This window comes from Mesoplodon bidens (assembly GCF_964165515.1).
Source record: "Mesoplodon bidens genome assembly, chromosome: 2".
Taxonomy (NCBI): Eukaryota; Metazoa; Chordata; class Mammalia; order Artiodactyla; family Ziphiidae; genus Mesoplodon; species Mesoplodon bidens.
Window position 1 is genome coordinate 57,479,926 of NC_138177.1, and position 22,798 is coordinate 57,502,723.

General features: G+C 41.1%; 3 long non-coding RNA genes across 3 annotated transcripts in view; 2 read left to right on the forward strand and 1 right to left on the reverse strand.

Annotated features, from left to right (window-relative positions):
- Positions 1 to 22,798, forward strand: part of LOC308612071 — a 440,886-nt gene that overhangs the window by 225,240 nt on the left and 192,848 nt on the right. The window lies entirely within an intron of this gene.
- The window catches only part of LOC308612070, a 29,716-nt gene continuing 9,511 nt past the window's right edge, over positions 2,594 to 22,798 (reverse strand). Inside the window, exons 2-3 of the long non-coding RNA XR_014015066.1 lie at positions 18,380 to 18,463; positions 2,594 to 2,989 (exon numbers count right to left, since the gene is read on the reverse strand). This is a non-coding gene — a long non-coding RNA (uncharacterized lncRNA). The remainder of the gene's footprint in view (positions 2,990 to 18,379; positions 18,464 to 22,798) is intronic.
- Positions 6,987 to 10,815, forward strand: LOC308612067. The gene is made up of 3 exons (XR_014015063.1): positions 6,987 to 7,995; positions 8,338 to 8,398; positions 8,627 to 10,815. It is a non-coding gene; the product is annotated as an uncharacterized lncRNA (long non-coding RNA).

The following is a 22,798-nucleotide window of genomic DNA, read 5'->3' on the forward strand; positions in this document are numbered from 1 at the left end:
GCCCCCGTGTGCACCAGTGGTCACCAGTGGCTGGGGCATGCAGAGCTGTGGCCAGACCATCTGTGTAGGCCTCACTCTCTCCTGCCTGCCACAGACTGGCTGCTGCACTGTTCTCTGAGCCACCAAATTTCTCCTTCTGCCCCAGCTTCTCTCCCCGCTGCTTCCCCAGATGCGGGAACCTCTTCTCACCTTCAGCTCCGCTCCCCTGCCCAGGGTCACAGGTCACGTCCCACTTCATCTGCTCTTCCTTTTCCCTTCTTCTTTCTTTCGTCCTACCTGGTTACGTGGGGATCTTTCTTGTCCTTTCAGGTGCCTGAGGTCCTCTGCTAGTGTTTATCAGGCGCTCTGGGAGAATTGTTCCATTGTAGATGTTTTCTTGATGCATTTGTGGGGAGATATGAACTCCACATCTTCCTACTCCTCCGTCTTCTTGACTGACTAATCAGCAGTTTGAGTTTTAAAAGGCCACTTTTCCCCCTTTTTTAACCTTGGTTTCAGGTTCTACCTAATTTAGCTAATTAGGCTCAGTCTCAGGTCATTGTGGTCTGTATTTACATTTCTGATTTGTACCGATTTGCAAGACAAAGACAGTTGCTTTTAATTCCCCAAAGAACTGGCCTGTCACCTAAATAATATTGAAAGATTGATTTGCCCAACTACGTTTTCTTTAATTTGCTTTTCTGTATCAGTGAGAAGATTTCCAACTAGACTGAAATTTCAGAATTCTATAGTCTAGAACTTTATGGTTTAATTTATCATACCTTCAAAACTTGCATAAGGCATTCAACAAAGACCCTCTTTCTGAGTGCACAGATTAGACCCAGAGTAAAGTCTCCATTCTTTATTTTTATTATCCCTTAAATATTAGCTGTCAGTTTTTACTTTATATTGTATAGGCTCAGGTAATCCCACTGGTTTCCTTTAGTATGTTTAATTAATATTTCCTTCATATGCCGTCTTGTAATATCAAGCAGGGGAAGAATTTGCCAGTGAAACATGTCTATCCCACACAATATAATTAGGCAAAAGAGAGGTAATTATCTTATACAATGCCCATTTAAACATACCAATTTTTATAAAGACTCTGGGGTCCCCAGAGAGTGGTTGAGCCAAGGGACTCAGGCACTTTTGTCAATCTTTTAACTTGATTAATTGGTCTAACTTTTGCCCCAAGTAATTGTTGGTCAGGTATCTCAGTGTAATTTTACATGTATAAAATTTATATGTAATAAAATATACTTATTTTAAACTGGGGTAAATAGGGCAGACTTGTTTGGGTCTGGCCCTTTAATGTTGATGACAAGTAGGAGATCCCTTTGGCCCATCCAATCTTAGGTAGTATTGTATCCAATCTTTGATTTATCTCATTAATGTCTGTTTTATTTATCCCACTTTAAAATAACCATCTAAAGATTTCTTATTCATTTAGAAGTCCCTTTAAAATTTTCACCTTGTTGGGAAAAAGTTTTTAGACTTTTCCTTCAGTTTTTTCCCTGTTACTTAACCTAATTAACAATAATTATTCTAATGTTTTTATTAGCATCTGTAAGACCCATTTAGGGGAAGCAGAGACCACAAATAAGGTTTCCCAAACCAATTTTTTGGGTTTGTTTGAAACTAAAGGAGTTTTTAGGTTAACCATTATATGTCTAATTTCCCACATTTCCCCCCATAGGAGCCAATGAAACAGCTGTTTATAATGAGAGCTCTCTAAAAATTTACCAATTTAGAAGTTTCTCCAATTTGAAGGATCCATGATCTGCCCATAAATGAGGTATACCTTAATAGTGACTCAAACCAATAAGACGCAAGAGGCTTCCCCACAAAAGAGTGTAAAGGATGCTGTCTAAATAAGATCCAGAAAGTTTACTCCCAAAAGTAGTTTAAGAAAGTAATGGTCTTTGTTGTACAGGCTGACACAATGAAGGTTAAGATGGCAAAAAGCCCCTGAGAGTCGTACAGTCAGACAAAAGACTGCTCAGAATCCCAGTCTATTTGACTGGCTGCCAAATGTACACCATATAAGTACTTTTGGATGGTAGTGACCAAGTTCTCAAAACACACACACACACACACACACACACACACACTCTGAAGAATATCAGAACACTTACATTTCAAAGACACAGGAAGAGAAATGCAAGTTTCCCCTAGAAAGCCTTTTGTTTTTTTGAAGTCAGAATTCTGAAAAGATGTTTTTATCAAGCCAGCTTTTTCTAACTTAACTGCATATGCAATAAAAGAGTCCTATCTTAGTCATTTTTAGGGCAAGATTTTCTTTAAGTCCCAAGTAAGTAAGCACTTGTAAATGTAAATTTTGTATGTACATAAACCTGGCCAGGATATCCGTTGGAGGCTGGAAATCTGTTGTTCCTTTTTCTTTTGTATTGAAAGCTAAGTTCCCCATTCTGAGTTCAATTTGTGAAGATCACTTTTATTTTGACAAACTCTATTAAAGTAGCCAATTCAAGGAAGACAGGTTAGTCTTCCACCTAATTACCCAGTCCAACTTTACTCAGTGTCTTTCACCTGAGCAAAGTCTCCCCAGTCTTTCAACTGAGGATAAACCACACAGTGTCTAAACTGGGCAAGATCTTCCCAGTGTCTTTTAAGTGAGGCTAACCCACTTGAGCAAAAGTCTTCCCAGTGTTTTTCTACTGAGGATAAGCTCTCAGTGTTTAAACTGAGTAAAAATCTTCCCAGTGTCTTTCACTGAGGGTGACCCAGGTACTTCTTCTTGAAACCAAGTTTCAAGGATAACCTACTACTCAAGAGAAGAGTTTAACACCACTGAATAAAACTTAGGATCATCAACCAAAACTGGAGATCCAAGAACCAGGAGATACTCACCCAAATTCGTCTGGACACTCTGAGAAAGCGGACAGGCCCAAGAAGCCTCTGCTGGCGCCAGGACTCTGGATCCTCATAGAGTTCAGGCAAAGAAGAAAAGTCTGCTCTGGGCCCCTTCATTGGTTGCCAAGACTGCTGACTGAAAAATATGCACAACCCAAAAGGAGGATTATGTTTTATTTGGCAGATTTTCTGAGGACTTAAGCCCAGAACACAGCCCGTCAGATCACTCTGAGGAACTGCTCAGAAGACCTAAGGGAGGAGTCAACAAAAACCAGGTAGTCAGAACATCAAAAGATTACTATTAATTAAAGAAAACTAGACATCTCAAGTTAAGGACTTTAGCACTTTTCTATGTATGAGAAGATGAAAGAATCTGGGCTCCGTGAAATCATTCCTTTGAGATGCACCTTAACTCTAGAATCAGTACCCTGTTTTTCTCCATCCCGAATCCCCTCAAGGTGCTCAGTTGAGGGTTCCTGCTTTGACGTCTGACTTGATGACTGCAACATCCTTTGTCTACGGATATGGCAGGGAATATTTTTCATCCACGGGTAAGAAATTGAGGAGAAAATTAACATAATTCAAGATATAAAACCATTACAATATTAAAAATTCCCAAATGTCAAACAAACATAAGTACCCTTGACCTGTAAAATGGAAGATGCCAAAGAAGGGGAAAAAAGAAACACTAAAGAAAATGTAGAAAATAAAGCATAAAATAAGATGGCAGAAATCAATAACAGTAGAACAATAATTAAATAAATCAAGGTAAATGTTATCGTAAGATTTTTAAATTTCAAAAAAAAACCCCATCAAACAAAACATATTGAAAATAAAGTCATAGAGAAAATTTAGAGAGCAAATATGAATGCAAAGAAGACCTGTTAGGTAGTTAGTGAGACGTTAGCAGCAAGGAGGTGACAGTGGTGAGAAAGACAAGAAGAAATTGAGTCACACGCAGCCACCTGGGGACCCTCCCTTGACTCCACCCAGAACGGGAGAAACTATGGTCGGGTGGTGGGCAGCTTATCCTGATAAAGAGAGGCACAGTAACACCAGGGGACTTCTCCAGGCTGTGCATGCCCAGACCAGACAGGCGCATAACCTATAGTAAATCCAAACTCATTATACCATAATTACAATAAATTACATGTGGTTTTGCCCCTCACCCCACCCAGTAGGAATCTCTTGGGGATTCAAGGATGAGAGCATGTGCAGCAGAAAGCTTGTTACATAGCTCAGGACTGTCAATCAAATAATGATCCTTGTCACTCACCCCCACCTCTCTGCAAAATGCTCCTTAAAAGCACTCGTAAGCCTTTCTAGGAATGTGCTTTCAATTTGCAGAAACAGTACACCCATCCCCCCCCCCACCCTGAGAGTGTACCTTTGCTTCGATATACTTTGCTTTGGGCCTGCTTCACTTCGCTGAAATAGCCTGTTCTCAGAAACAGCCTGCTCTTTCTCTCTCCTTCTCTCTCTCCCTCTCTGAGAGTGTACCTATGCTTAAATAAACTTTGCTTTGTGCTTAAGCTTAACATGGTAGTTTGCGATCCTTTGCTTACTATCATGGAACCAAGATAGCTGGTCCAGGCCTTCCACTGACCTCCTCGGTTGAAGCTATTTTGTTACAAAGCATGTCCACATGGTGACAGACCTAAGTCTAAATTTTGATAAAAGGTTGAATTAAGGTGAGAATATCATATGGGAGGAAAAGACTGTAGGAAAAATAGTAGATGTAGGAGATATGTTTGTGAAAGTGCACATTCATGGCAATATAGCCAAATAAACTCACATGCTCACGTTCCCACTAAAACTGTATAAAATTATGACCAAGAAGCAGAGAATACACATTATTGTAAAGCCCTCATGGGGCATTAAGACATATTTACCATGTGAATCCTTCAGTGAATCTTGTGTTACTGCTAAGGGATAGAAAGTGGTGTCATAAGGGAATTTTGTGTAAGACTCAAAGCTCCCTTTCTATATGGTTCAGGCTGGACTTGAAGCTTCAGGGGCCTGGGAGGATGGGGCAGGAAAGGCAAGGCACACTCAGAAAAGAGAATACATACATAACACACTAGGAATATCTGAAGAGGCTGCTCAAGACCTGGCTCAGCCCCAAGGGTTTGACTCCTAGTCCTACTCTTCACCCTACAGCCCGTTAGGGTCAGGACCTTGGCTCCCCTAACCCATTCCTAGCTTCCGGGTATAGAATGAGTGCACGTCTGAATGTTAATGTTCTCTCAAAATTTACATGTTGAAATCCTACCTCTTAAAGATAGGAGGCGGGGCCATGCAAAAGTGCTTATGAGCTTTCATGAATGGGATTAGTGCCTTATAAAAGAGACTCCAGAGATATCTCTAGCCTCCTCCCATCATATGAGGATACAGAGAGAAGGCTCCAGCTGTGAACCAGGAAGAGAGCTCTCACTACGAGGTGGCCATACTGGTGACTTGATCTTGGGCTTCCCAGCCTCCAGAACTGTAATAATAAATGTCTGTTGTTTTTAATCTACCCAGTCTATGGTATATTGTTATAGCAGCCCTAATGGATTAAGACCACATATTTCAAAATTTATCTGGAGAGTGGGGACTGTCTTATCGTTGCAAACTAAGAAGTTGGGTTGAGACAACATATGAAAGATTTTTTTTTAAGTAGAAAATTATGGATTATTGGATTTGAAAGTACTAGATTGGTTAAGGAAAATGAGTACGTGTGTGTGTGCGTGTTTGCAGTGTGTCCCAAAAGTTTTTGTGCAGTTTAAAGATTTACTAACTCCAGAATTATAAACACTATAAACTTACAAAAACATCATTTGAAGGTTTAACTGTTACCAGATGCAAGTCTGTGTGCCTGATGCACAGTGAGGCTAAATACTGAAACATCAGAATTTGGAGCAGAGAAAGGTTTACACAGTGCCATGCAAGAAGACACGTGGCTCATGCCCAGGAAAAACCCCAAACTTCCTGAAGGCTTTCAGCAAAGCCTTTTTAAAGGCAAGGTGAGGGAGGGGCATGGCTAATTGTTGCAAATATCTTGGTGTTGGATCCTTTGTTCTAGCAGCTGGCCAGATGGGTCAGATCCTGGTCAGGTCACGTGTTCCTGTAAACCTCCAACAAAACAATTATTATTCTCTGTTCTGCAACTTTTTATCTCCATGAATGGGCTCTTAAAAGTCAGAGCCTTAGCAATAGGCTATCCTGTATATTTCAGGCTATAGGCAACATTGTTTTCCAAAAAGTGCAGAGCCAGCCTGGGTCACAGGGATGGACAGAGTTAGCTCCGGCAACAAAGCATAAAGATTAAAGTAAAAAAGATCTAATGTGGAGTCAGATTTGTTCTTCCCTATTACATAACTATTTATCATTCTTTCATACTTATGAATTTTCAAAAATAAATTATTTTAATTTTTGTGTGTAGTTCCCTCTGATAGAAAATGAGGCAAAACATACACTATTCAAAATTCACAAAACTAAATAAGTGTAAAAGAAATTCAAGTTCTATCCCTGGGTTTACACAAGACACAAACATGATGTGGGAAAGTTGGAGCTGAGGACAAAGGAAATCCTGAGTAAAAATGTCTGTGAAACAGCCAGTCTTCCAGGGTCAGCTTAAGATGTTCAAGAGTTATCAAATTGGTGGGCCTCAAGTAAAGGTCTCTAATGGATGAAGGAACCAGGTTCCAGATGCAATGAACAGAAAATTGGCTAAGGTCTCTCTGACAGGATGAGAGTAGTTGGAAGGAGGGATCTGGAAGCCCCAGGAGGGTGCAGGTGTCTGTGGGTCTGGATGGGAAGGCGGGGCAGTGATTCAGCCTGTTTCTCTTATTGCCCCTCCCCCACACTCAGGAGCCCTTTGTGACAAGGCCACAGCTCTGTGATGCAGGCCTGGGGTTCTGCCATCAAGTGAACTCCCAGTGCTCTGTTGCCTGAGGGCAGCAATGCAATTCAGAAGATGGAGAATCTCTTTTCTTCGAAAAACATTGTTGCTATCTGGCTGAGATGCAGCCCAACTTCCTGGGTGATTAATATCATCCTTGGGTTCCTGTGTGGACTGGTGCTCTTCCTAATGTTACTCCCCTGCTTCCAGAGTAATCCATTCTTAGCACCACCTGGGAAACATAGAAACATCAGGAAGGTAAGAAACCTTTGGCTTAATCCCAGCAGAGATTATCTCTTTTTTTCTTATTCTTGTTTCCACTTTTCTAAACCACCTAGAGAGACTCCTGAGATGGGAACTCTCAGAAAAGTATAGAACATCATCCTTCTAGGGAAAAGCCAGGCCAGAGAGGGGTTAGAGTGGGCATGAGGATTTCTAGCCTAAGATCGTAGACCAGGAGTTCAGGTATGGTAGAGGGCTCCAGGGCAAGTCCCAAATGCAGTGACTAATAATGGTCAAGGACTGGATTACTAAGAGTTCAATCTCTGCAGGAAGGCTGACCCCTGAGCCCTGGTTCACCAGCCACCTACCCACAGCGGGTGTCACAAGTGAGACCTTCCTCTGTGTTGGGGCTGAGCCCCTGAGAGCCTGAGAGAAGAGGCTGGAGTGGAGGTCTGGCCTTGGGAAGCAGAATCCTATCTGACAAAGCTCACGTGGACATTTAGGTCTGAGAATGTGTGTGTTTCTTGATCAGAGGAACAGTGACAGAAGAAATCTATGGTGATTAAAACTTAAAAAATCCTTCTTGGGCTTCCCTGGTGGTGCAGTGGTTGAGAGTCCCCCTGCCAATGCAGGGGACGCGGGTTCGTGCCCCGGTCCGGGAAGATCCCACGTGCCACGGAGCGGCTGGGTCTGTGAGCCATGGCCGTTGGGCCTATGCGTCCGGAGCCTGTGCTCCGCAACGGGAGAGGCCACAGCAGTGAGAGGCCCGCGTACCGCAAAAAAAAAAAACAAACCTTTGCACGCTTCAAAGAAGAAAAACTGAAAATATTGTTATCCACTTTAAAAATAAGTAAAAGGGGAAGAAAACCCACAGAGTTTTAGTTAAATGTAGAAAGTCATGTTGTTCATGAACACAGCTTGCCTAGATAGAGGACAGTGAGAGTTGGGTGTTCGCCCCTCATTTTTTCTTCTCTCTCAGCATCAAGTAGAGCTGAAGGGGAGGAGCAGGAGTAGGAAGAAAAGTGGATCTTTGAAAGGTAAGCCTTTGCCATTCAGCCCTGCGCGCCCCCGAGAGTTAGCTTCCATCTCTCCTAACCCTGAGGGCCCAGCTTCACGGTCTCTGAGGATGCCAGTGGCAGAGCTTATTCCTCAGGAAACAGAGCCTGAGCCTAATTAACGTGGAAGCACTTTGCAAAGGACAAACCCTTTTCAAGTGAGACTTACCATCACTGTCAGGGACATGTGGCCTTGGACACTGATACTTGGGCTCCAGAGTCTAATCCTCCAAAGATTTCCCTTAAAGGGCCATTGCACTCAGCCTCCTGAAAGACTCTTAGGCCTCTGCCTTCACCACCATGACCCAGTCTCCTGATTTCCAGCTTGCAGAGATTGCCTGGAAGAACTGGAGGGGACTCACAACCTGGTTTCACTTCTGCAAAGGTAAAGAATCTTTCCCCTTCTCTCCTGGGTCGTCCTTCCTCCCAGAGCCTATAATGTGACCCCAGCCCTGGGAGGGGGAGCCATGGGAGGGCGTGGCTAAGGCCCTAGAGTGAGGGAGAGCAGGAGCTTTATGAAGTCAGTGTGGGGGCAGAGGAGGGTTCTTGGGCTGCAGGTGCCCACCCCTGCCTGTCCTGTCCAGCCATCCTGGCCCCATCTGCTCTCCTACAGCTGCCTGGGGAGGCTTCCTGGCAAGGACAACTTTCATCAGCTCTCATGTCAAGACCCTCCTGGTGAGGCGTGCAAAGCAGTGCCTGCTGGAGCCTGTGGAAGACACTGCTTGAAGGGTCGGGAACCCTGCATGAACACCTCCTGTAGGGTTTCCTTCCTTGATCCAGACACTCGAGAGGTGCTGGAAGCACATATTATACGGTTTGGGGTAAAGCACAGGTGGACCCTACCCCTCAAGGTCCTCAAGGCCATAAATGTCTTTAAGTTGAAAAAGTTCCAACCCTCCACCGTTCTGCAGTTTGCCTCTTCCCCTGCAGCTACCTGTGTGTCTGGGTCCCACTCAACAGTCCAGTTTGCTGAGTTCCTGGAGAAACCTCCTCAGGCTCATTCAGGAGAGAAGGTGATAACAGAAGAGTCAGTTCCTACCCTGAAGAGGCCTCTCCTTGTCCCCTCAACTGTGTGTAAGGAAATCCAGAGTGCCCTGGGAGCGATTCCATCTGGTGACTGCCATGGGCCCTCAAAGGCTTCTCTGACTGGACAGGAGGGCAGGCCACCTTCTCAGTCCCTCACACTCAGCCTTGTGGGCAGAACCTGGAAGAGTGAGACTGTGGAATGGGTCAAGAGGGACAGCCTAGAGCCAGGTCCAAGTTCAGCAATGGTCAGGAATGAGCCAAGAGAGGAGAGTGGTGGTCAGGCCTCAGGAGACCCCTGCCATAGGGTAACAGTGATGGAGGTGAACTTAGGATCCCAGTCTTTGAGAGGTGAAGAGGCCAGGGAGGCTGTGGAGGCCAAGGAGTCTCCTGCTCTTCAACCACAGTCTCGTGTTATCTTGGAAACCAAAGTGTTGACAAAATCCCAAACCACAAATGTACATATGAGGAGTTTAGAGGTGCCAGGGGCCAGTAAAAGTTTCCTACTACCTAGAATGTCTGTTTTCCAACATCCAGGTGAGCCATGCCTTAACATGGAGGTTGCTAGTGAGTTTAACTCCAAAGTAAAGGTACAGTCAGACAACCAGCTTCAGGACTTTCCCAAACACAGGTTCCCTGCTGCAGACAACTTGGCTTCTCAGGTGCCTCAGTGCCATCCCCAGAGAGTCCCCACCAGAGACAGGTTAGCTTCCCAGGAGCCAAGTGGCCTTATGGAAGCCCAAAGGAGCAACCTAGGGCAGCAGGAGCCCAAAACTTCAAAACTCCAAGACTCACGGAAGAGCCAGAGCAAGATGATTGCCCCTACTTACAAAAGAGAGGACTGTAGGGGGCATAAACCAGGAGAGCATGAAGAAAGGTTTAAAGAATTAGGGACCTCTCAAGCTGGAAGTATGCGCCACCCTGCCCAGGTCAGGGGAATAACGGACTCTATTGGGAGCAGATGTCTCCAGCGCATGCCAGAGAAGAAACATAGCCCTCCAGAAAGCCTCTTCAGAAAAAGGATGAGGCTATTTTTAAAGTGGATTTTCCCCAAGAAAAAAGTCAATGGTCGAGATGCTCTGCAAAAAAAAAAGCCCATATCAGCCACTGCCCGGAGTCACGGATCAGTCAAAAGCAGATCAATCTTGAAGAGTGAGACTGCTGAGGGTCAGGCACGCATGGCAGCTGTTGGACAGATCCTAGAAGAAAAAAGAGCAATTCACCATGGACTTCATGCCACAAAGTTAAATGAACACAAACTGGAATTCCAAGTCCCAGTATGTGGGTGTTTCTGCTACCATAGGCTTACCTCCTACCCAGAGCAAGGGAGAATGATGGGTTATACAGCCTGTAGTCATAAAGCCACCTCCAAGGGCCAGAGTTGTTCTATGAGGGAAAGGAAAGTCAGACACCAACATAGTTTGAAAAGTGTAAGGTTCGAAGATGAGCAGCTGGGCCTAAGGTGCCTCCCATCCTTGCCCCCCAAGAAGGGTTTGTTTCCAGTTAGTACCTGCCAGTATGGGCCAAGGATTCCAGGTGCCCCAGCCCGCCATCAACACTGTCCAAGGCATTGTCATCTTTGGGGAGGTGTCTTGCCTGGTCGACAGTAAAATCCTTCTTTAGTCTTCCCTTTAGTAGGAAAACATGTCTCCAAGTAAAAATTCAGTCCATGTAGAGAAAATGATTTTCTCATTAGCACATCCAAGATATTTAGTGTTCCCCAATACATGTATATATATATATATATTTTTTTTCCTAATAAAAGCATAGTGTAATGGCTGCTGTCTGTGCTGTGCACTTTGTCTTCTAGAAGGGATGGGCATGGAGGGAGGTGGACAGTAGCATCACAAGCTTGCTCCTTGTCTCGTGTCCCTTCATTGCACCTTATAATACTGTCATTACACAAACCAAAATTACTCTAACAATGAGACGGGAAAAACCTATGAAACCCACACCCAAGGATCTGGTTCAACCAATCTTTCTCCTTCTTCTATGCTACTTTGAACTTTATGCAACTGTAGTGGATAGGTTTACACGATAGGGCTGGAGATTCCAATTCAGTCTCCAGGAAGTGTCAGAGCCAAGTGGATGGAAGTTTGGGGGGAATAGAGTATGGGCTCTGAGTTCAGAAACAGGAGAAAGCTTGCCCCTGGATCTCTTGGTAGGGAATATACAACATCTGCTCTTAAGAGTTCCTTCTCTCTCTGATGAAGGCTGGGATTGAGATATGCCCTATGAACCCCTTTTAGCTTAGCCATAATAAAATGTACAGCATCACCCTCCCCCACCTCTGTTTTTCCTATACTTTAGAGCAGCAGCAAGGATGGCATTTCCAGCTCTGTGTGTGTAGGTGAGGGGAGTATCAGGGAGGCTGCTGAGGGCTGTGTTGAGTCCAGTCCCATATAAATGAATGGCTATGTTCATGGGTCACCTACCTTCCACTCTATGTTAACCCCAGAGAAGGAGTTTTGGATGAATGGAATAGGGGTGTGACTGTGGGTAGTAACTACCTGATGGTCAAACACTGTGAATTTAGGGTGGGATGTAGGTGTAGAAAAATCACTGGATCCAAGGAAGGAGGCAAAGTGGTACCAGATTCCCATAAATGTGCAGTTCTGAAAGAGCAGCCCCCTGACATACAACCACCATCTAAAGGCCTAAAGGGGAGGAAAAGTTAAGGGTCCAGTAGCTCATCATGGCCCCACCCCAGGGTCTCTACCCTATTCCAACTCTAAGATCACAGACCTAGAGAAACCACCTTTAGGTCAAAACAGAAAGTCAAACTTATAGAAGTAAAGCAAATCAGGGAAGGTTAATCTCTTAATACTATATTTAATAAGCTTACACATCATCTCCTCTTGACTTTTAGAAAGGATAACTTAACAATAGGTGTAAAAGCCAGGACTAGGGAACTTGGGATGTGACTCCTAGTCTGGTGACCTTCACATAAACACATGGCCCAAGGACTGCTCCAGGGGAGAGGTGGGGACTGGCTTGTGATTGTGTAGTAAGCCTTGCCTGTCTCCCAGTCCTTGATCACCCCAGAGCCTGGCAGGTGAAGAAGCAATCAGACAGGATTTGTGGTGGTGTGGGGGTGACCTGTGCAAAGTGGATGGGGCCGGGTGCAATCCAGGAGTGTTCCACTGATCTGCTTCTGGCACAGCTTTTCTTGTCTCCTGACCCCCATCCATATGGAAAAGCAGGGAGATGAGGAAGAATTTCTCTAGAGTGATTTGGTGCTTTCTGCCATGTGCAGGGCGCATGGTGGACACAGCTCCAGGTGGTGTCTTTCTCAGTGTGGAGATTTCTGTTCCAGCTGATGCCCCTGATCCAGATGACAACAGAAATGGACCCCATCCCCCATCCCTGTCAGGCCCCTCAACACGTGGAAATGCTGTGACCTGGGGTGGAGGGGGCAGAGTGAGCACAGGACTGCTCACACCCCTGGTTTCTCCCTGGAGCCAGGCCCTACCTCTGGGCCCCAATTCCCAAGGCAGCCTCCAGAATGGGCACAGCAGTGAGAGTGGAGCCAGGACTTGTGGGAGAGGTCGGTACCCAGAGGAGAGAGTTGACAGGGCTGGGACCTGAGCCTGGCTGCTGCTGGGTCCTCTCAGGGGCACCCAGAAGTGAGTTCTGGGAATATGGGGAAGCTGGACTTGGACCCCTCGGCTCCTGCTGGGAGAGTGCCACAGACAGGTGATGCTGATGGAACAGCAAGAAAACAGAAAGAAGCAAGTCCCTTTGCCCTTCTCTTGCTGCTCCATCTTCCATAAGGTACAGTAAGACAAGAAATTGAGAGACCAAAAGAAAAAAAGAAATGGAGAGACCCAGAGACAATACACAAAGACTTCACAGACACACCTCTCAAGAGAGACTTCTCACGCAAACACCTTTCTCAGAGATCACATACTGAGACCTCACACAGGGACCTCATGTTGCTTCACAGACCCTCAGACAGAAACCTAGCACAGATTTAACAGATTTCCCAGAGATACCTTCCAAAGGGACCTCATACAGAGACTTCACACAGAGATCTCACCCAGAGACAACACACAGAGACTTGGCACAAAGACCTCACAGAGACCTCACATCTATTCTTCAGTATCCATTGACAAGTCTTTCTTAGTGAATAGGAAACCACTTAGCAAACTGGCAGCATGATAAATATATCATCAGTTGTGCCCCTCTGAGATCCACCAGACACTCACTGTCAGCATTACTCTAAATGGGGAAATGTTTGAGAAGTTTTGTTCTTTTGTAATGTCACTGCCTCTGAACAAAAGAATTATACATTCCAAATGTAGATTTGCAAATTTCATTGTTAGGTGTTCATTAGCTTGAAAATCACAAATTACATTTTTTTATTTTTATTTATTTTAGAAGAATGAAGAAAATAATGTTTATTTCTTAGAAATGCATGTAGTACTCTATTTTTTTATTTTTAAAAATTTTTATTGGAGTATAGTTGATTTACAAATTTGTGTTAGTTTCAGGTGTACAGCAAAGTGAGCCAGTTATACATATACATATGTCCACTTTTTTTAAAGATTCTTTTCCCATATAGGCCATTACAGAGTATTGAGTAGAGTTCCCTGTGCTATACAGTAGGTTATTATTATCTATTTTATATACAGTAGTGTGTATATGTCAATCCCAATCTCCCAATTTATCCTTCCCCCCTTATCTCCTGGTAACCATAAGTTTTCATTTGTACCCTTTTTTTTTAGGAGAATCACAAATTTTAAGCACAACTAGAACACTGTCAGTCTCCAGTGAGGGAAAATATTTGTCCAGTTTTAGTTATCATCCAGTCAAATGGTATCTGGCACATTTTTTACTTTATTGAGGACAAAACTTAAACTTGAGATGGCTTACTTGTTTTCTTTGGAAACATAAGAAAAACCTGCAACAAAGGTACTCTAGGAATGAAATAAACCAAGAAAGAAGCATCCGGACTCACATTCACTTCCCAGAGGGCTGTGTAACTAGCACATTATTTTGCACATAATAGCTTGCATCAGGTTTGTGGGGTTTGCTTTATTTTTTAACAGGCCAATAATCATGTGAGGATTTTTCACAAGTCAAATTTCTAGTTTTAAATTTTACATTCTGGCAAAATTATGCTTCTGAATATTATTTTATTTCTTAAAATGTGGTAATGCCCTAAAATGATATTACACAATCATAACGTTCAGCTAACATACTTAAAAAGATGGGCTATTAAGGCTTCATTCTTAAATAGTTCTATGAAATGCACATTTTCTAAGACATGCAGTTAGGATCCATTTTATATTCATTATAGGGTTAACACATTGCTTTAAAAATTTTTGAAGGATTATAAAATATATGACTTAGCCTATGCTTGACATTATACATGTTACCTCATAAAATTACTGAGGGAAGGATACCTGAATATCTGAATTGAAGGTAGTCTACATTTAATCTACATTTGGCTTATAACAATGAATAATGAAAGGCTTTCATTTATTATATATCTCACACTTTCCAAAGGGTACACTTCTAAAAGACTACTGATTTCTCATTGCTAATAAGCAACCTATTGTCCTTGCCTTGGTAAAATCTATTTTAATGACAGCTGGTTCTCTCCCAGATTTTCCATTGGTATTACAGCATCACGGTCTTTTAAGAGGAGCAGGGCTGACACGAGGACTCTTTGGGCTTATTTCTACAAGAAATTTAGTTTTTCTATTCTCCTAATTAACAAGTGTATAAGTATTAATTTTTCACTTTACTCCCTTACGTCGTTGAATCAGAAAACAATGGGCTGTGGTCACGTATGTCATCTAATACTCTATCAGATCACTTTTTTTTAATAGTGCAGCTTACTCAGGTAACTTTACTGATCCGAACAAAATGGAATCAATTAGGAAAAAGTTCACACAGGAAAATATCCTTTTCAAAGTTGACTATTTTAACACAGTTAAATAAGCGATTATTTTTTAATCCTTTGAGTTAAAATTGTTCAGGGTGGCCAAGAAAGTCTGGAAACATGAAAAATGTCCATAAAAGCACTTTATTACTATAATACGTTGAATGTGTTTCTCCTCATTATTAATTCACAGTTCATTAAGCTGGGCAAAATCACAATGAGCAATGTGCATTAAAGCAAAATTCCCATCAATCATTTTCCATCTGCCATACATTGTGTCAGATGATTTGTGTGTCTAATTTTCATGGAAAAACTTGTACTTTTACTCCAGAATAAGAAATCAAGGGGGATCAATCTATTAAAAAGATATTAATATTCCCAGACTCTGTGGCCTTCAGTATTTTCTTTTTAAGAAGATTCACCTACTGCAAATCTTATAAATATTTTTACCATTTAATATGCCCAGACAAAATGGATACAAAAATTAGATAAAAGAGAAAACAACAAAAACAGATCCCCTTTGTTTTCAAAACATTTGATGTTTACATCAAAATATTTTGTTGAAAATGAAGTGATTTTTAATCTATAGTTAAAAGACACTCTAATGATATTTAGAACATATTACAGATCTGGATTTTTACAAATAGATTTTTATTTAAAACAGGTCTCACACTGATATCAATAAACCAGGCACTCTAGAACAAAATGTGGAGATGGCAATTATGCGATGACTTTTTAATACTCCAAGGGAAAAAGAGTTTTTCCAAAGTAGTCCATCTACAATATTAACCCTTAAGATCTACTCCCCTTGATAGGTTTCAATATTATTTTCTGTTTTATACACATTTACTTTATAATTAACTCCTACAGGAGGACATTTCTGGAAATGTTCCCAGATATCTACAGCCACACTTTCTGTCATGATCACACCATGGAAAAAGTAGGGAACATCCAGATCCTGATGATCCAGGGGTTTCATAATTACCCCTTTGAGGTCAGTCAGAATCACAATCATTCCCAGAACAGGGTCGGTCTTTACATTTGTGCCCCTAGACATGCAGATTGTAACACTACCCACCCAAAGGCAAGTTGTCTTCCTTACTCAGGTTTGCAGGGGCACCACTCACTGTGGTAGCTAGAAGAGTCCGTTGCCCCCACCCCGGACCTGCATTCTGTACTCTCCACAGACACATCGTACTACAAATATACAAGTGGTGCTGATGAAACTTCCAGAAAGCTATAAAATAATGCATGCCAGGCATGGTAGATGAGGATTTAGAAAATGCTAACATCTTCTCTAGGAAATAAAGGTGACATACCTATGTGGCTTTAAGCATTTTTGTGCATTAGCTGGCCCCCTGGATCTGGGAAACAGCATCTGATTTTAAAGTTTCTCAGCCTCATTCTCTGCAGTGAAATCTGAAGCTCTTCCTTCCTTCTCTGAGTCCAGAAGCTGGAATTGATACAGTCTGCTCTCTGTGATTTCTCTCTACCATTTGTTTCCAATGACCACTTCAACTCAGATATCTCTCAAATCAGGGATCACTCCTAAACTTCAGGAGGAAGGTCACTGCCCTTTTTATTCCCACCACAATTTTATGCTAGTAACCCTTTACAGTGTCAATAAACTTATTTTGTAGAATGTGCCCCCTGGACTCCACCTGCTAAATCTGTTTTTTGGGCAAATCATTTGTTACTTACCTAAACAAATTTTATAAAATCATATTTCATAAAATTGTATTTTATAAAATGTTATTTTCTTATTTTATAAAATTGGTAAATCTAGGGATTTAGGCTTAATTATTATTTTTAAAAATGTTGGTACTCATTTTGCCAATTTTTCTCTTTTTACATATATCAGAAAATATGTTAAGAACTCAACTGTGAAGATACCACTATTTTTATTTTTTTTCACTTTTCGTACTTAACTTTTATAACAAACCTTTATTATTGCACAGGAAACATGAAAGTTTGTTCCTTGGAAAACATCAGTCTTAAGAACGTACTAAGTTAAAGCTTAGCATGTTAGATCTGCGAGTAGCCTTGCCTTTTTTTTTTTTTTTTTTGCAGTACGTGGGCCTCTCACTGTTGTGGCCTCTCCCGTTGCGGAGCACAGGCTCCGGACGCACAGGCTCAGCGGCCATGGCTCATGGGCCCAGCCACTCTGCGGCACGTGGGATCTTCCCGGACCGCGGCACGAACCCGTGTCCCCTGCATCGGCAGGCGGACTCTCAACCACTGTCCCACCAGGGAAGCCCAACCTTGTCTTTTTTTTAATGTTTTTTTCTGAATTGTTAAAAAAAAAAAAGCCTTAAGAGCTTAGGAACAGAAGCAAATTGAGAATTAAAATCCAACTCATTCAAATGAAGTTTGTCAGAATAGTTTGTGTGTGGAGAGGACAGCTTCTAGGCACTTCAGAGAAACCAGCAGGACAGAATTGAGAATATCCAGCACCTTACAGGGCTTCTCACAGAAATGCTTTAATGCAAAGAGGTGACTAGATTTCACAGGGAGACCAGGGAGAGGATGCAGAGATAATTAAATCACATTCAAGCATCTGTTTACCTGGGAGGTAAGTTCCTTCATATTGTGGTCAGATGCTGTTTAGGGGGACACTGGTGCAGGGGAGGTGTTGGGAGGATGAACTCTTTTCTGAGTGATTTTGCAAGTGTGAAAATTCATCCAACAGAGATGCTAGAAAATTTTGCTCCTAGTAGCGAGCGTCCAACATGATATTTTGGGACAAAAATATGTATTTGGAAGAATTTTTCACAGAAGAGCAGTGATGGGAGGAAAAGATACATATGGGCCTGGCTAGTAATATTCTTCCTTCACAATTTTCTTGTGGGTTCCTGAGGCCTGTTGTGACTGCTTGGAGACCTGGTCCCCAAGCAATGGCCCTCTTTGTCATACTCAGGGTAACCCAGGAAGTTGCTTGTCTGAAGCAGAAAAGGTTCTCCCTTCCACTCATGTCCTCTTGCTGATCAGATGAACACATGGCATCATCTACAGCTGAGAGGTGTTTGTTAACTAGCTTTGTTTCATAGGACACAACTCATATATACTCTACAGTAATGTTTATCCCTGTCTTTTATAATCTCAAGGTAAGAAGTAATCAGTGTTAAAATCATTCTACTGGAATAACAAAGCACATGATTTTTTTCCCCTAATAGTGATTGTATTTGTTTGCTAGGGCTGCCATAACAAAATACCACACTGGCTACTAGGTGGCTTAAACAACAAAAGTATATTTTCTCATAGTTCTAGAGGCTAGAAGTCCAAGATCAAAGTATCAAGTTTAGTTTCCTTGAGGTCTCTCTCCTTTGATGGCTACCTTCTCGCTGTGTCCTCACATGGTTGCCCCTCAGTCTGTGCATGTCTGTGTTCTAAAATTCCCCCCTTATAAAGATACAAGTCATATTGGATTAGAGTCCATCCATATGATCATTTTACCTTAATTTTCTCTTCCAAAGCAGTATTTCCAAGTAGAAGTTAAGCTTACTGTACAAGCAATCAGGTATTTAATAAGAGGCATTGCTATGGAGACAAAAAAACAATGGTTAATAATTGAGGCAAATTTTGGATCAGTTTTTGAGTTCTGAGGGTAGACAGTTGAGAAGATCTCTAAATGTCAGGGTTAAAGCATCTTTTGTAGTTTGAATGTCCATCAGATGTTCAGGTAAACTTTCTGAGTGGTCCATATAGCAACAGGAACGAAGAAGATTGTCTAAACATGAGCTGCTGTGGAGATTTCTCTGAAGTTTATATTAACGGTAACTACCTTCAGTATGCAGGACTTCAGAAAAAAAGGCAGTTTTAGTTGCAATGATTCCAAGTCAAAAGGGTGGGAGAAAATTTGGAAACACTAGTTTGGAGAGTTGTAGTCAGGTAGTGGAGGAAACTAGAAAAATTCAGGATACAGTTCAGTTTTCAGGTAATTAACAAAACTTCAAGGAAAATTAATAGCACTAGAATCTAATATCCACAATACGTATTTTGGTTTCTATTGAAAGATAATTTTTCCCTCTAAAATCACCCTCATTTCTATCAAAGATAGCCAAATTAAGACAAATTTGTTTGCAAAATAAGTCTAGATTCAATAAACTTGGTCTTATTTATATAAGTATAGCAAGGATTGTGACTGACCATATAGGCTTGTTTTTTATTTTTATTTTTTGCTTTTATTAAGAGAATTTATTGCCTCTCTCTCCTCCCAATAGCTCAAACGTGAAGAAGCAACATCAGAGGAAGACAGACAGACAAATGGCTCTTTGAGTTTGTCCTTCTTGGCACTGGTGAAGGAAGAGGCAGCTTTCTCGAAGTTTTTATCTGCTTAATTGGATGTAGTGGAGAAAGGCAAGGAAAGTCAGAGGATAAGTGAACAGGCTCTGCACCTACCAAGGATGTGTTATCCTCCTAATCGTCCCAGTAGGAATATTCCATTCATGTTCTTTGATCTGATCCTTGCATTGGAAGACACTTCTTTTTTTAATCTCTTTTTTAAATTTAATTTTTATTTTATATTGAAGTATAGTTGATTTACAATGTTGAATTAGTTTCAGGTGTACAGCAAAATGATTCAGTTATACATATACATATATCCATTCTTTTTCAGATTCTTTTGCCATATAGGTTATTACAGAATATTGAGTAGAGTTCCCTTTGCTATACAGTAGGGTCTTGTGGATTATCTATTTTATATATAGTAGTGTGTATATGTGAATCCAAACTCCTAATTTATCCCTCCCCATACCTTTTCCCTTTAGTAACCATAAGTTTGTTTTTTAAGTCTGTGAGTCTGTTTCTCTTTTGTAATTAAGTTCATTTGTATCATTTGTTTAGATTCCACAGATAAGTGATATCATATGATATTTGTCTTTCTCTGAATTACTTCACTTAGTATGATAATCTCTACATCAACTCATGTTACTGCAAATGGCATGATTTCATTCATTTTTATGGCTGAGTAATATTCCATTGTATATATGTTCCACGTCTTCTTTATCCATTCATCTGTCAGTGGACATTTAAATTGCTTTCATATCCTGGTTATTGTGAATAGTGCTGCACTGAACACTGGGGTGCATGTATCTTTTGGAAGTATAATTTTCTCCAGATACATGCCTAAGAGTAGGATTGCTAGATCATATGGTAGTTCTATTTTTAGTTTTTTAAGGAATCCCATAATATTCTCCATAGTGGTTGAATCAATTTACATTCCCACCAACAGTGTAGGAGGACTCCTTTTCTCCACACCCTCTCCAACATTTTTGTAGTCTACAGTTTGTAGACTTTTTGATGATGGTTACTCTGACTGGTGTGAGGTGATACCTCATTGTAGTTTTGATTTGCATTTCTCTAATAATTAGCGATGTTGAGCAGATTTTCATGTGCTTTTTGCCCATCAGTATGTCTTCTTTGGAGAAATGTCTGTTTAGATCTTCTGTCCATTTTTTGATTGGGTTGTTTGCTTTTTTGATATTGAGCTGCATAAGCTATTTGTATACTTTGGAGATTATTCCATTGTCAGTCCCATCATTTGCAAATATTTTCTCCCATTCTGTAGGTTGTCTTTTTGTTTTGTTTATGGTTTCCTTTGCTGGGCAAAAGCTTTTAAGTTTTATTAGGTCCCATTTGTTTATTTTAGTTTTTGTTTTCTTTCCTCTAGGAGGTGGATCCAAAAAGATATTGCTGCTGTGAAAGAGTGTTCTGCTTGGATTTTCCTCTAAGAGTTTTATAATATCCCATCTTACATTTAGGTCTTTAATGCATTTTGAGTTTATTTTTGTCTGTGGTGTTAGAAAATTGTTCTAATTTCATTTTTTTTACATGTAGCTGTCCAGTTTTCCCAGCACCACTTATTGAAGAGACTGTCTTTTCTACATTGTATATTCTTGCCTCCTTTGTCATAGATTAATTGACCATAGTTGTGTGGGTTTATTTCTGGGCTCTCTATTCTGTTCCATTGATCTATATTTCTGTTTTTGTGCAAGTACCATACTGATTACTGTAGCTTTGTAATATAGTCTGAAGACAGTGAGCCTGATTCCTCCAGCTCCATTTTGCTTTCATAGTATGCTTTGGCTATTTGGCGGTTTGTGTTTCTATACAAATTTTAAATTTTTCTGTTCTAGTTCTGTGAAAAATGCCATTGGTGGGGGCTTCCCTGGCGGTCCGGTGTTTGGGACTTCACCTTCCAATGAGGAGGATGCGGCTTCGATCCCTGGTCAGGGAGTTGGGATCCCACATGCCATGCAACCAAAAAAAAAAACAAAAAAAACCAAAAAACAAAAACCAAAAATCAAAGCATAAAACAGAAGCAATATTGTAACAAATTCAATAAAGACTTTAAAAATGGTCCACATGAAAAAAGTCTAAAAAAAAAATTCCACTGGTAATTTAACAGGGATTGCATTGAATCTGTAGATTGCCTTAAGTAGTATAGTCATTTTGACAGTATTGATTCTTCCAATCCAAGCACATGGTATATCTCTCCATCTGTTTGTGTCACTTTCGATTTCTTTCATCAGCATCTTAGAGTTTTCAGAGTACAGGTCTTTTGTCTCCTTAGGTAGATTTATTCATAGGTATTTTTTTCTTTTTGATGTGATGGTAAATGGGATTCCTTCCATAATTTCTCTTTCTGATCTTTTGTTTTTAGTGTATAGGAATGAAAGAGATTTCTGTGTATTAATTTTGTATTCTGTGACTTTACTGAATTCATTGATGTGGTGTATCACACTGATTGATATGTGGATATTGAAAAATCCTTGCATCCTTGGGATGAATCCCACTTGATCATGGTGTCTGATCCTTTTAATGTGTTGTTGGATTCACTTTGCTAGTATTTTGTAAATGATTTTTGAGTCTATGTTCATCAGTGATATTGACTTCTTTTTCTTTTTTTGCAGTACCTTTGTTTGGTTTTGGTATCAGGGTGATTATGGCCTCATAGGATGAGTTTGGGAATGTTTCTTCTTCTGAAATTTTATGGAATAGTTTCAGAAGAACAGGTGTTTAGTGTTCTCTAAATGCTTGAGAGAATTCACCTGGGAAGCCATCTGATCTTGGACTTCTGTTTGTTGGGAGTTTCTTTTTTTTAAATAATTTTTTAAAAATAAATTTATTTATTTATTTTATTTTTGGCTGCATTGGGTGTTTGTTGCTGTATGTAGGCTTTCTTTTTTTAGTTGTGGCAAGCGGGGGCTACTCTTCATTGCGGTGCATGGGCTTCTCATTGCGGTGGCTTCTCTTGTTGCAGAGCATGGGATCTAGGCACGTGAGCTTCAGTAGTTGTGGCATGCAGGCTCAGCAGCTGTGGTTCGTGGGCTCTAGAGAGCAGGCTTAGTAGTTGTGACCCATGGGCTTAGTTGCTCTGTGACATGTGGGATCTTCCTGGACCAGGGTTCAAACCCATGTCCCCTGCCTTGGCAGGTGGTTTCTTAACAACTGCGCCACCAGGGATGCCCTGTTGGAGTTTCTTAATCACAGTTTCAATTTCAGTACTTGTGATTTGTCTGTTCATATTTTCTATTTCTTCCTGCTTCAGTCTTCGAAGCTTGTACCTTTCTAAGAATTTGTCCATTTCTTCTAGGTTGTGCATTTTACAGGCATATAGTTTCTTGTAGTAGTCTCTTATGAGCTTTTGTATTTCTGTGGTGTCCATTGTAACTTCTTTTTTATTTCTAATTTTATTGATTTGAGCTCTCCCCATTTTTTTCTTGATGATGCTGGCTAATGGTTTATCAATTTTATCTTTTCAAAGAACCAGCTACTAGTTTCATTGATCTTTCCTACTGTTTTCTTTGTCTCTCATTTATTTCTGCTCTGATCTATATGATTTCTTTCCTTCTACTAAATTTGGGTTTTGTT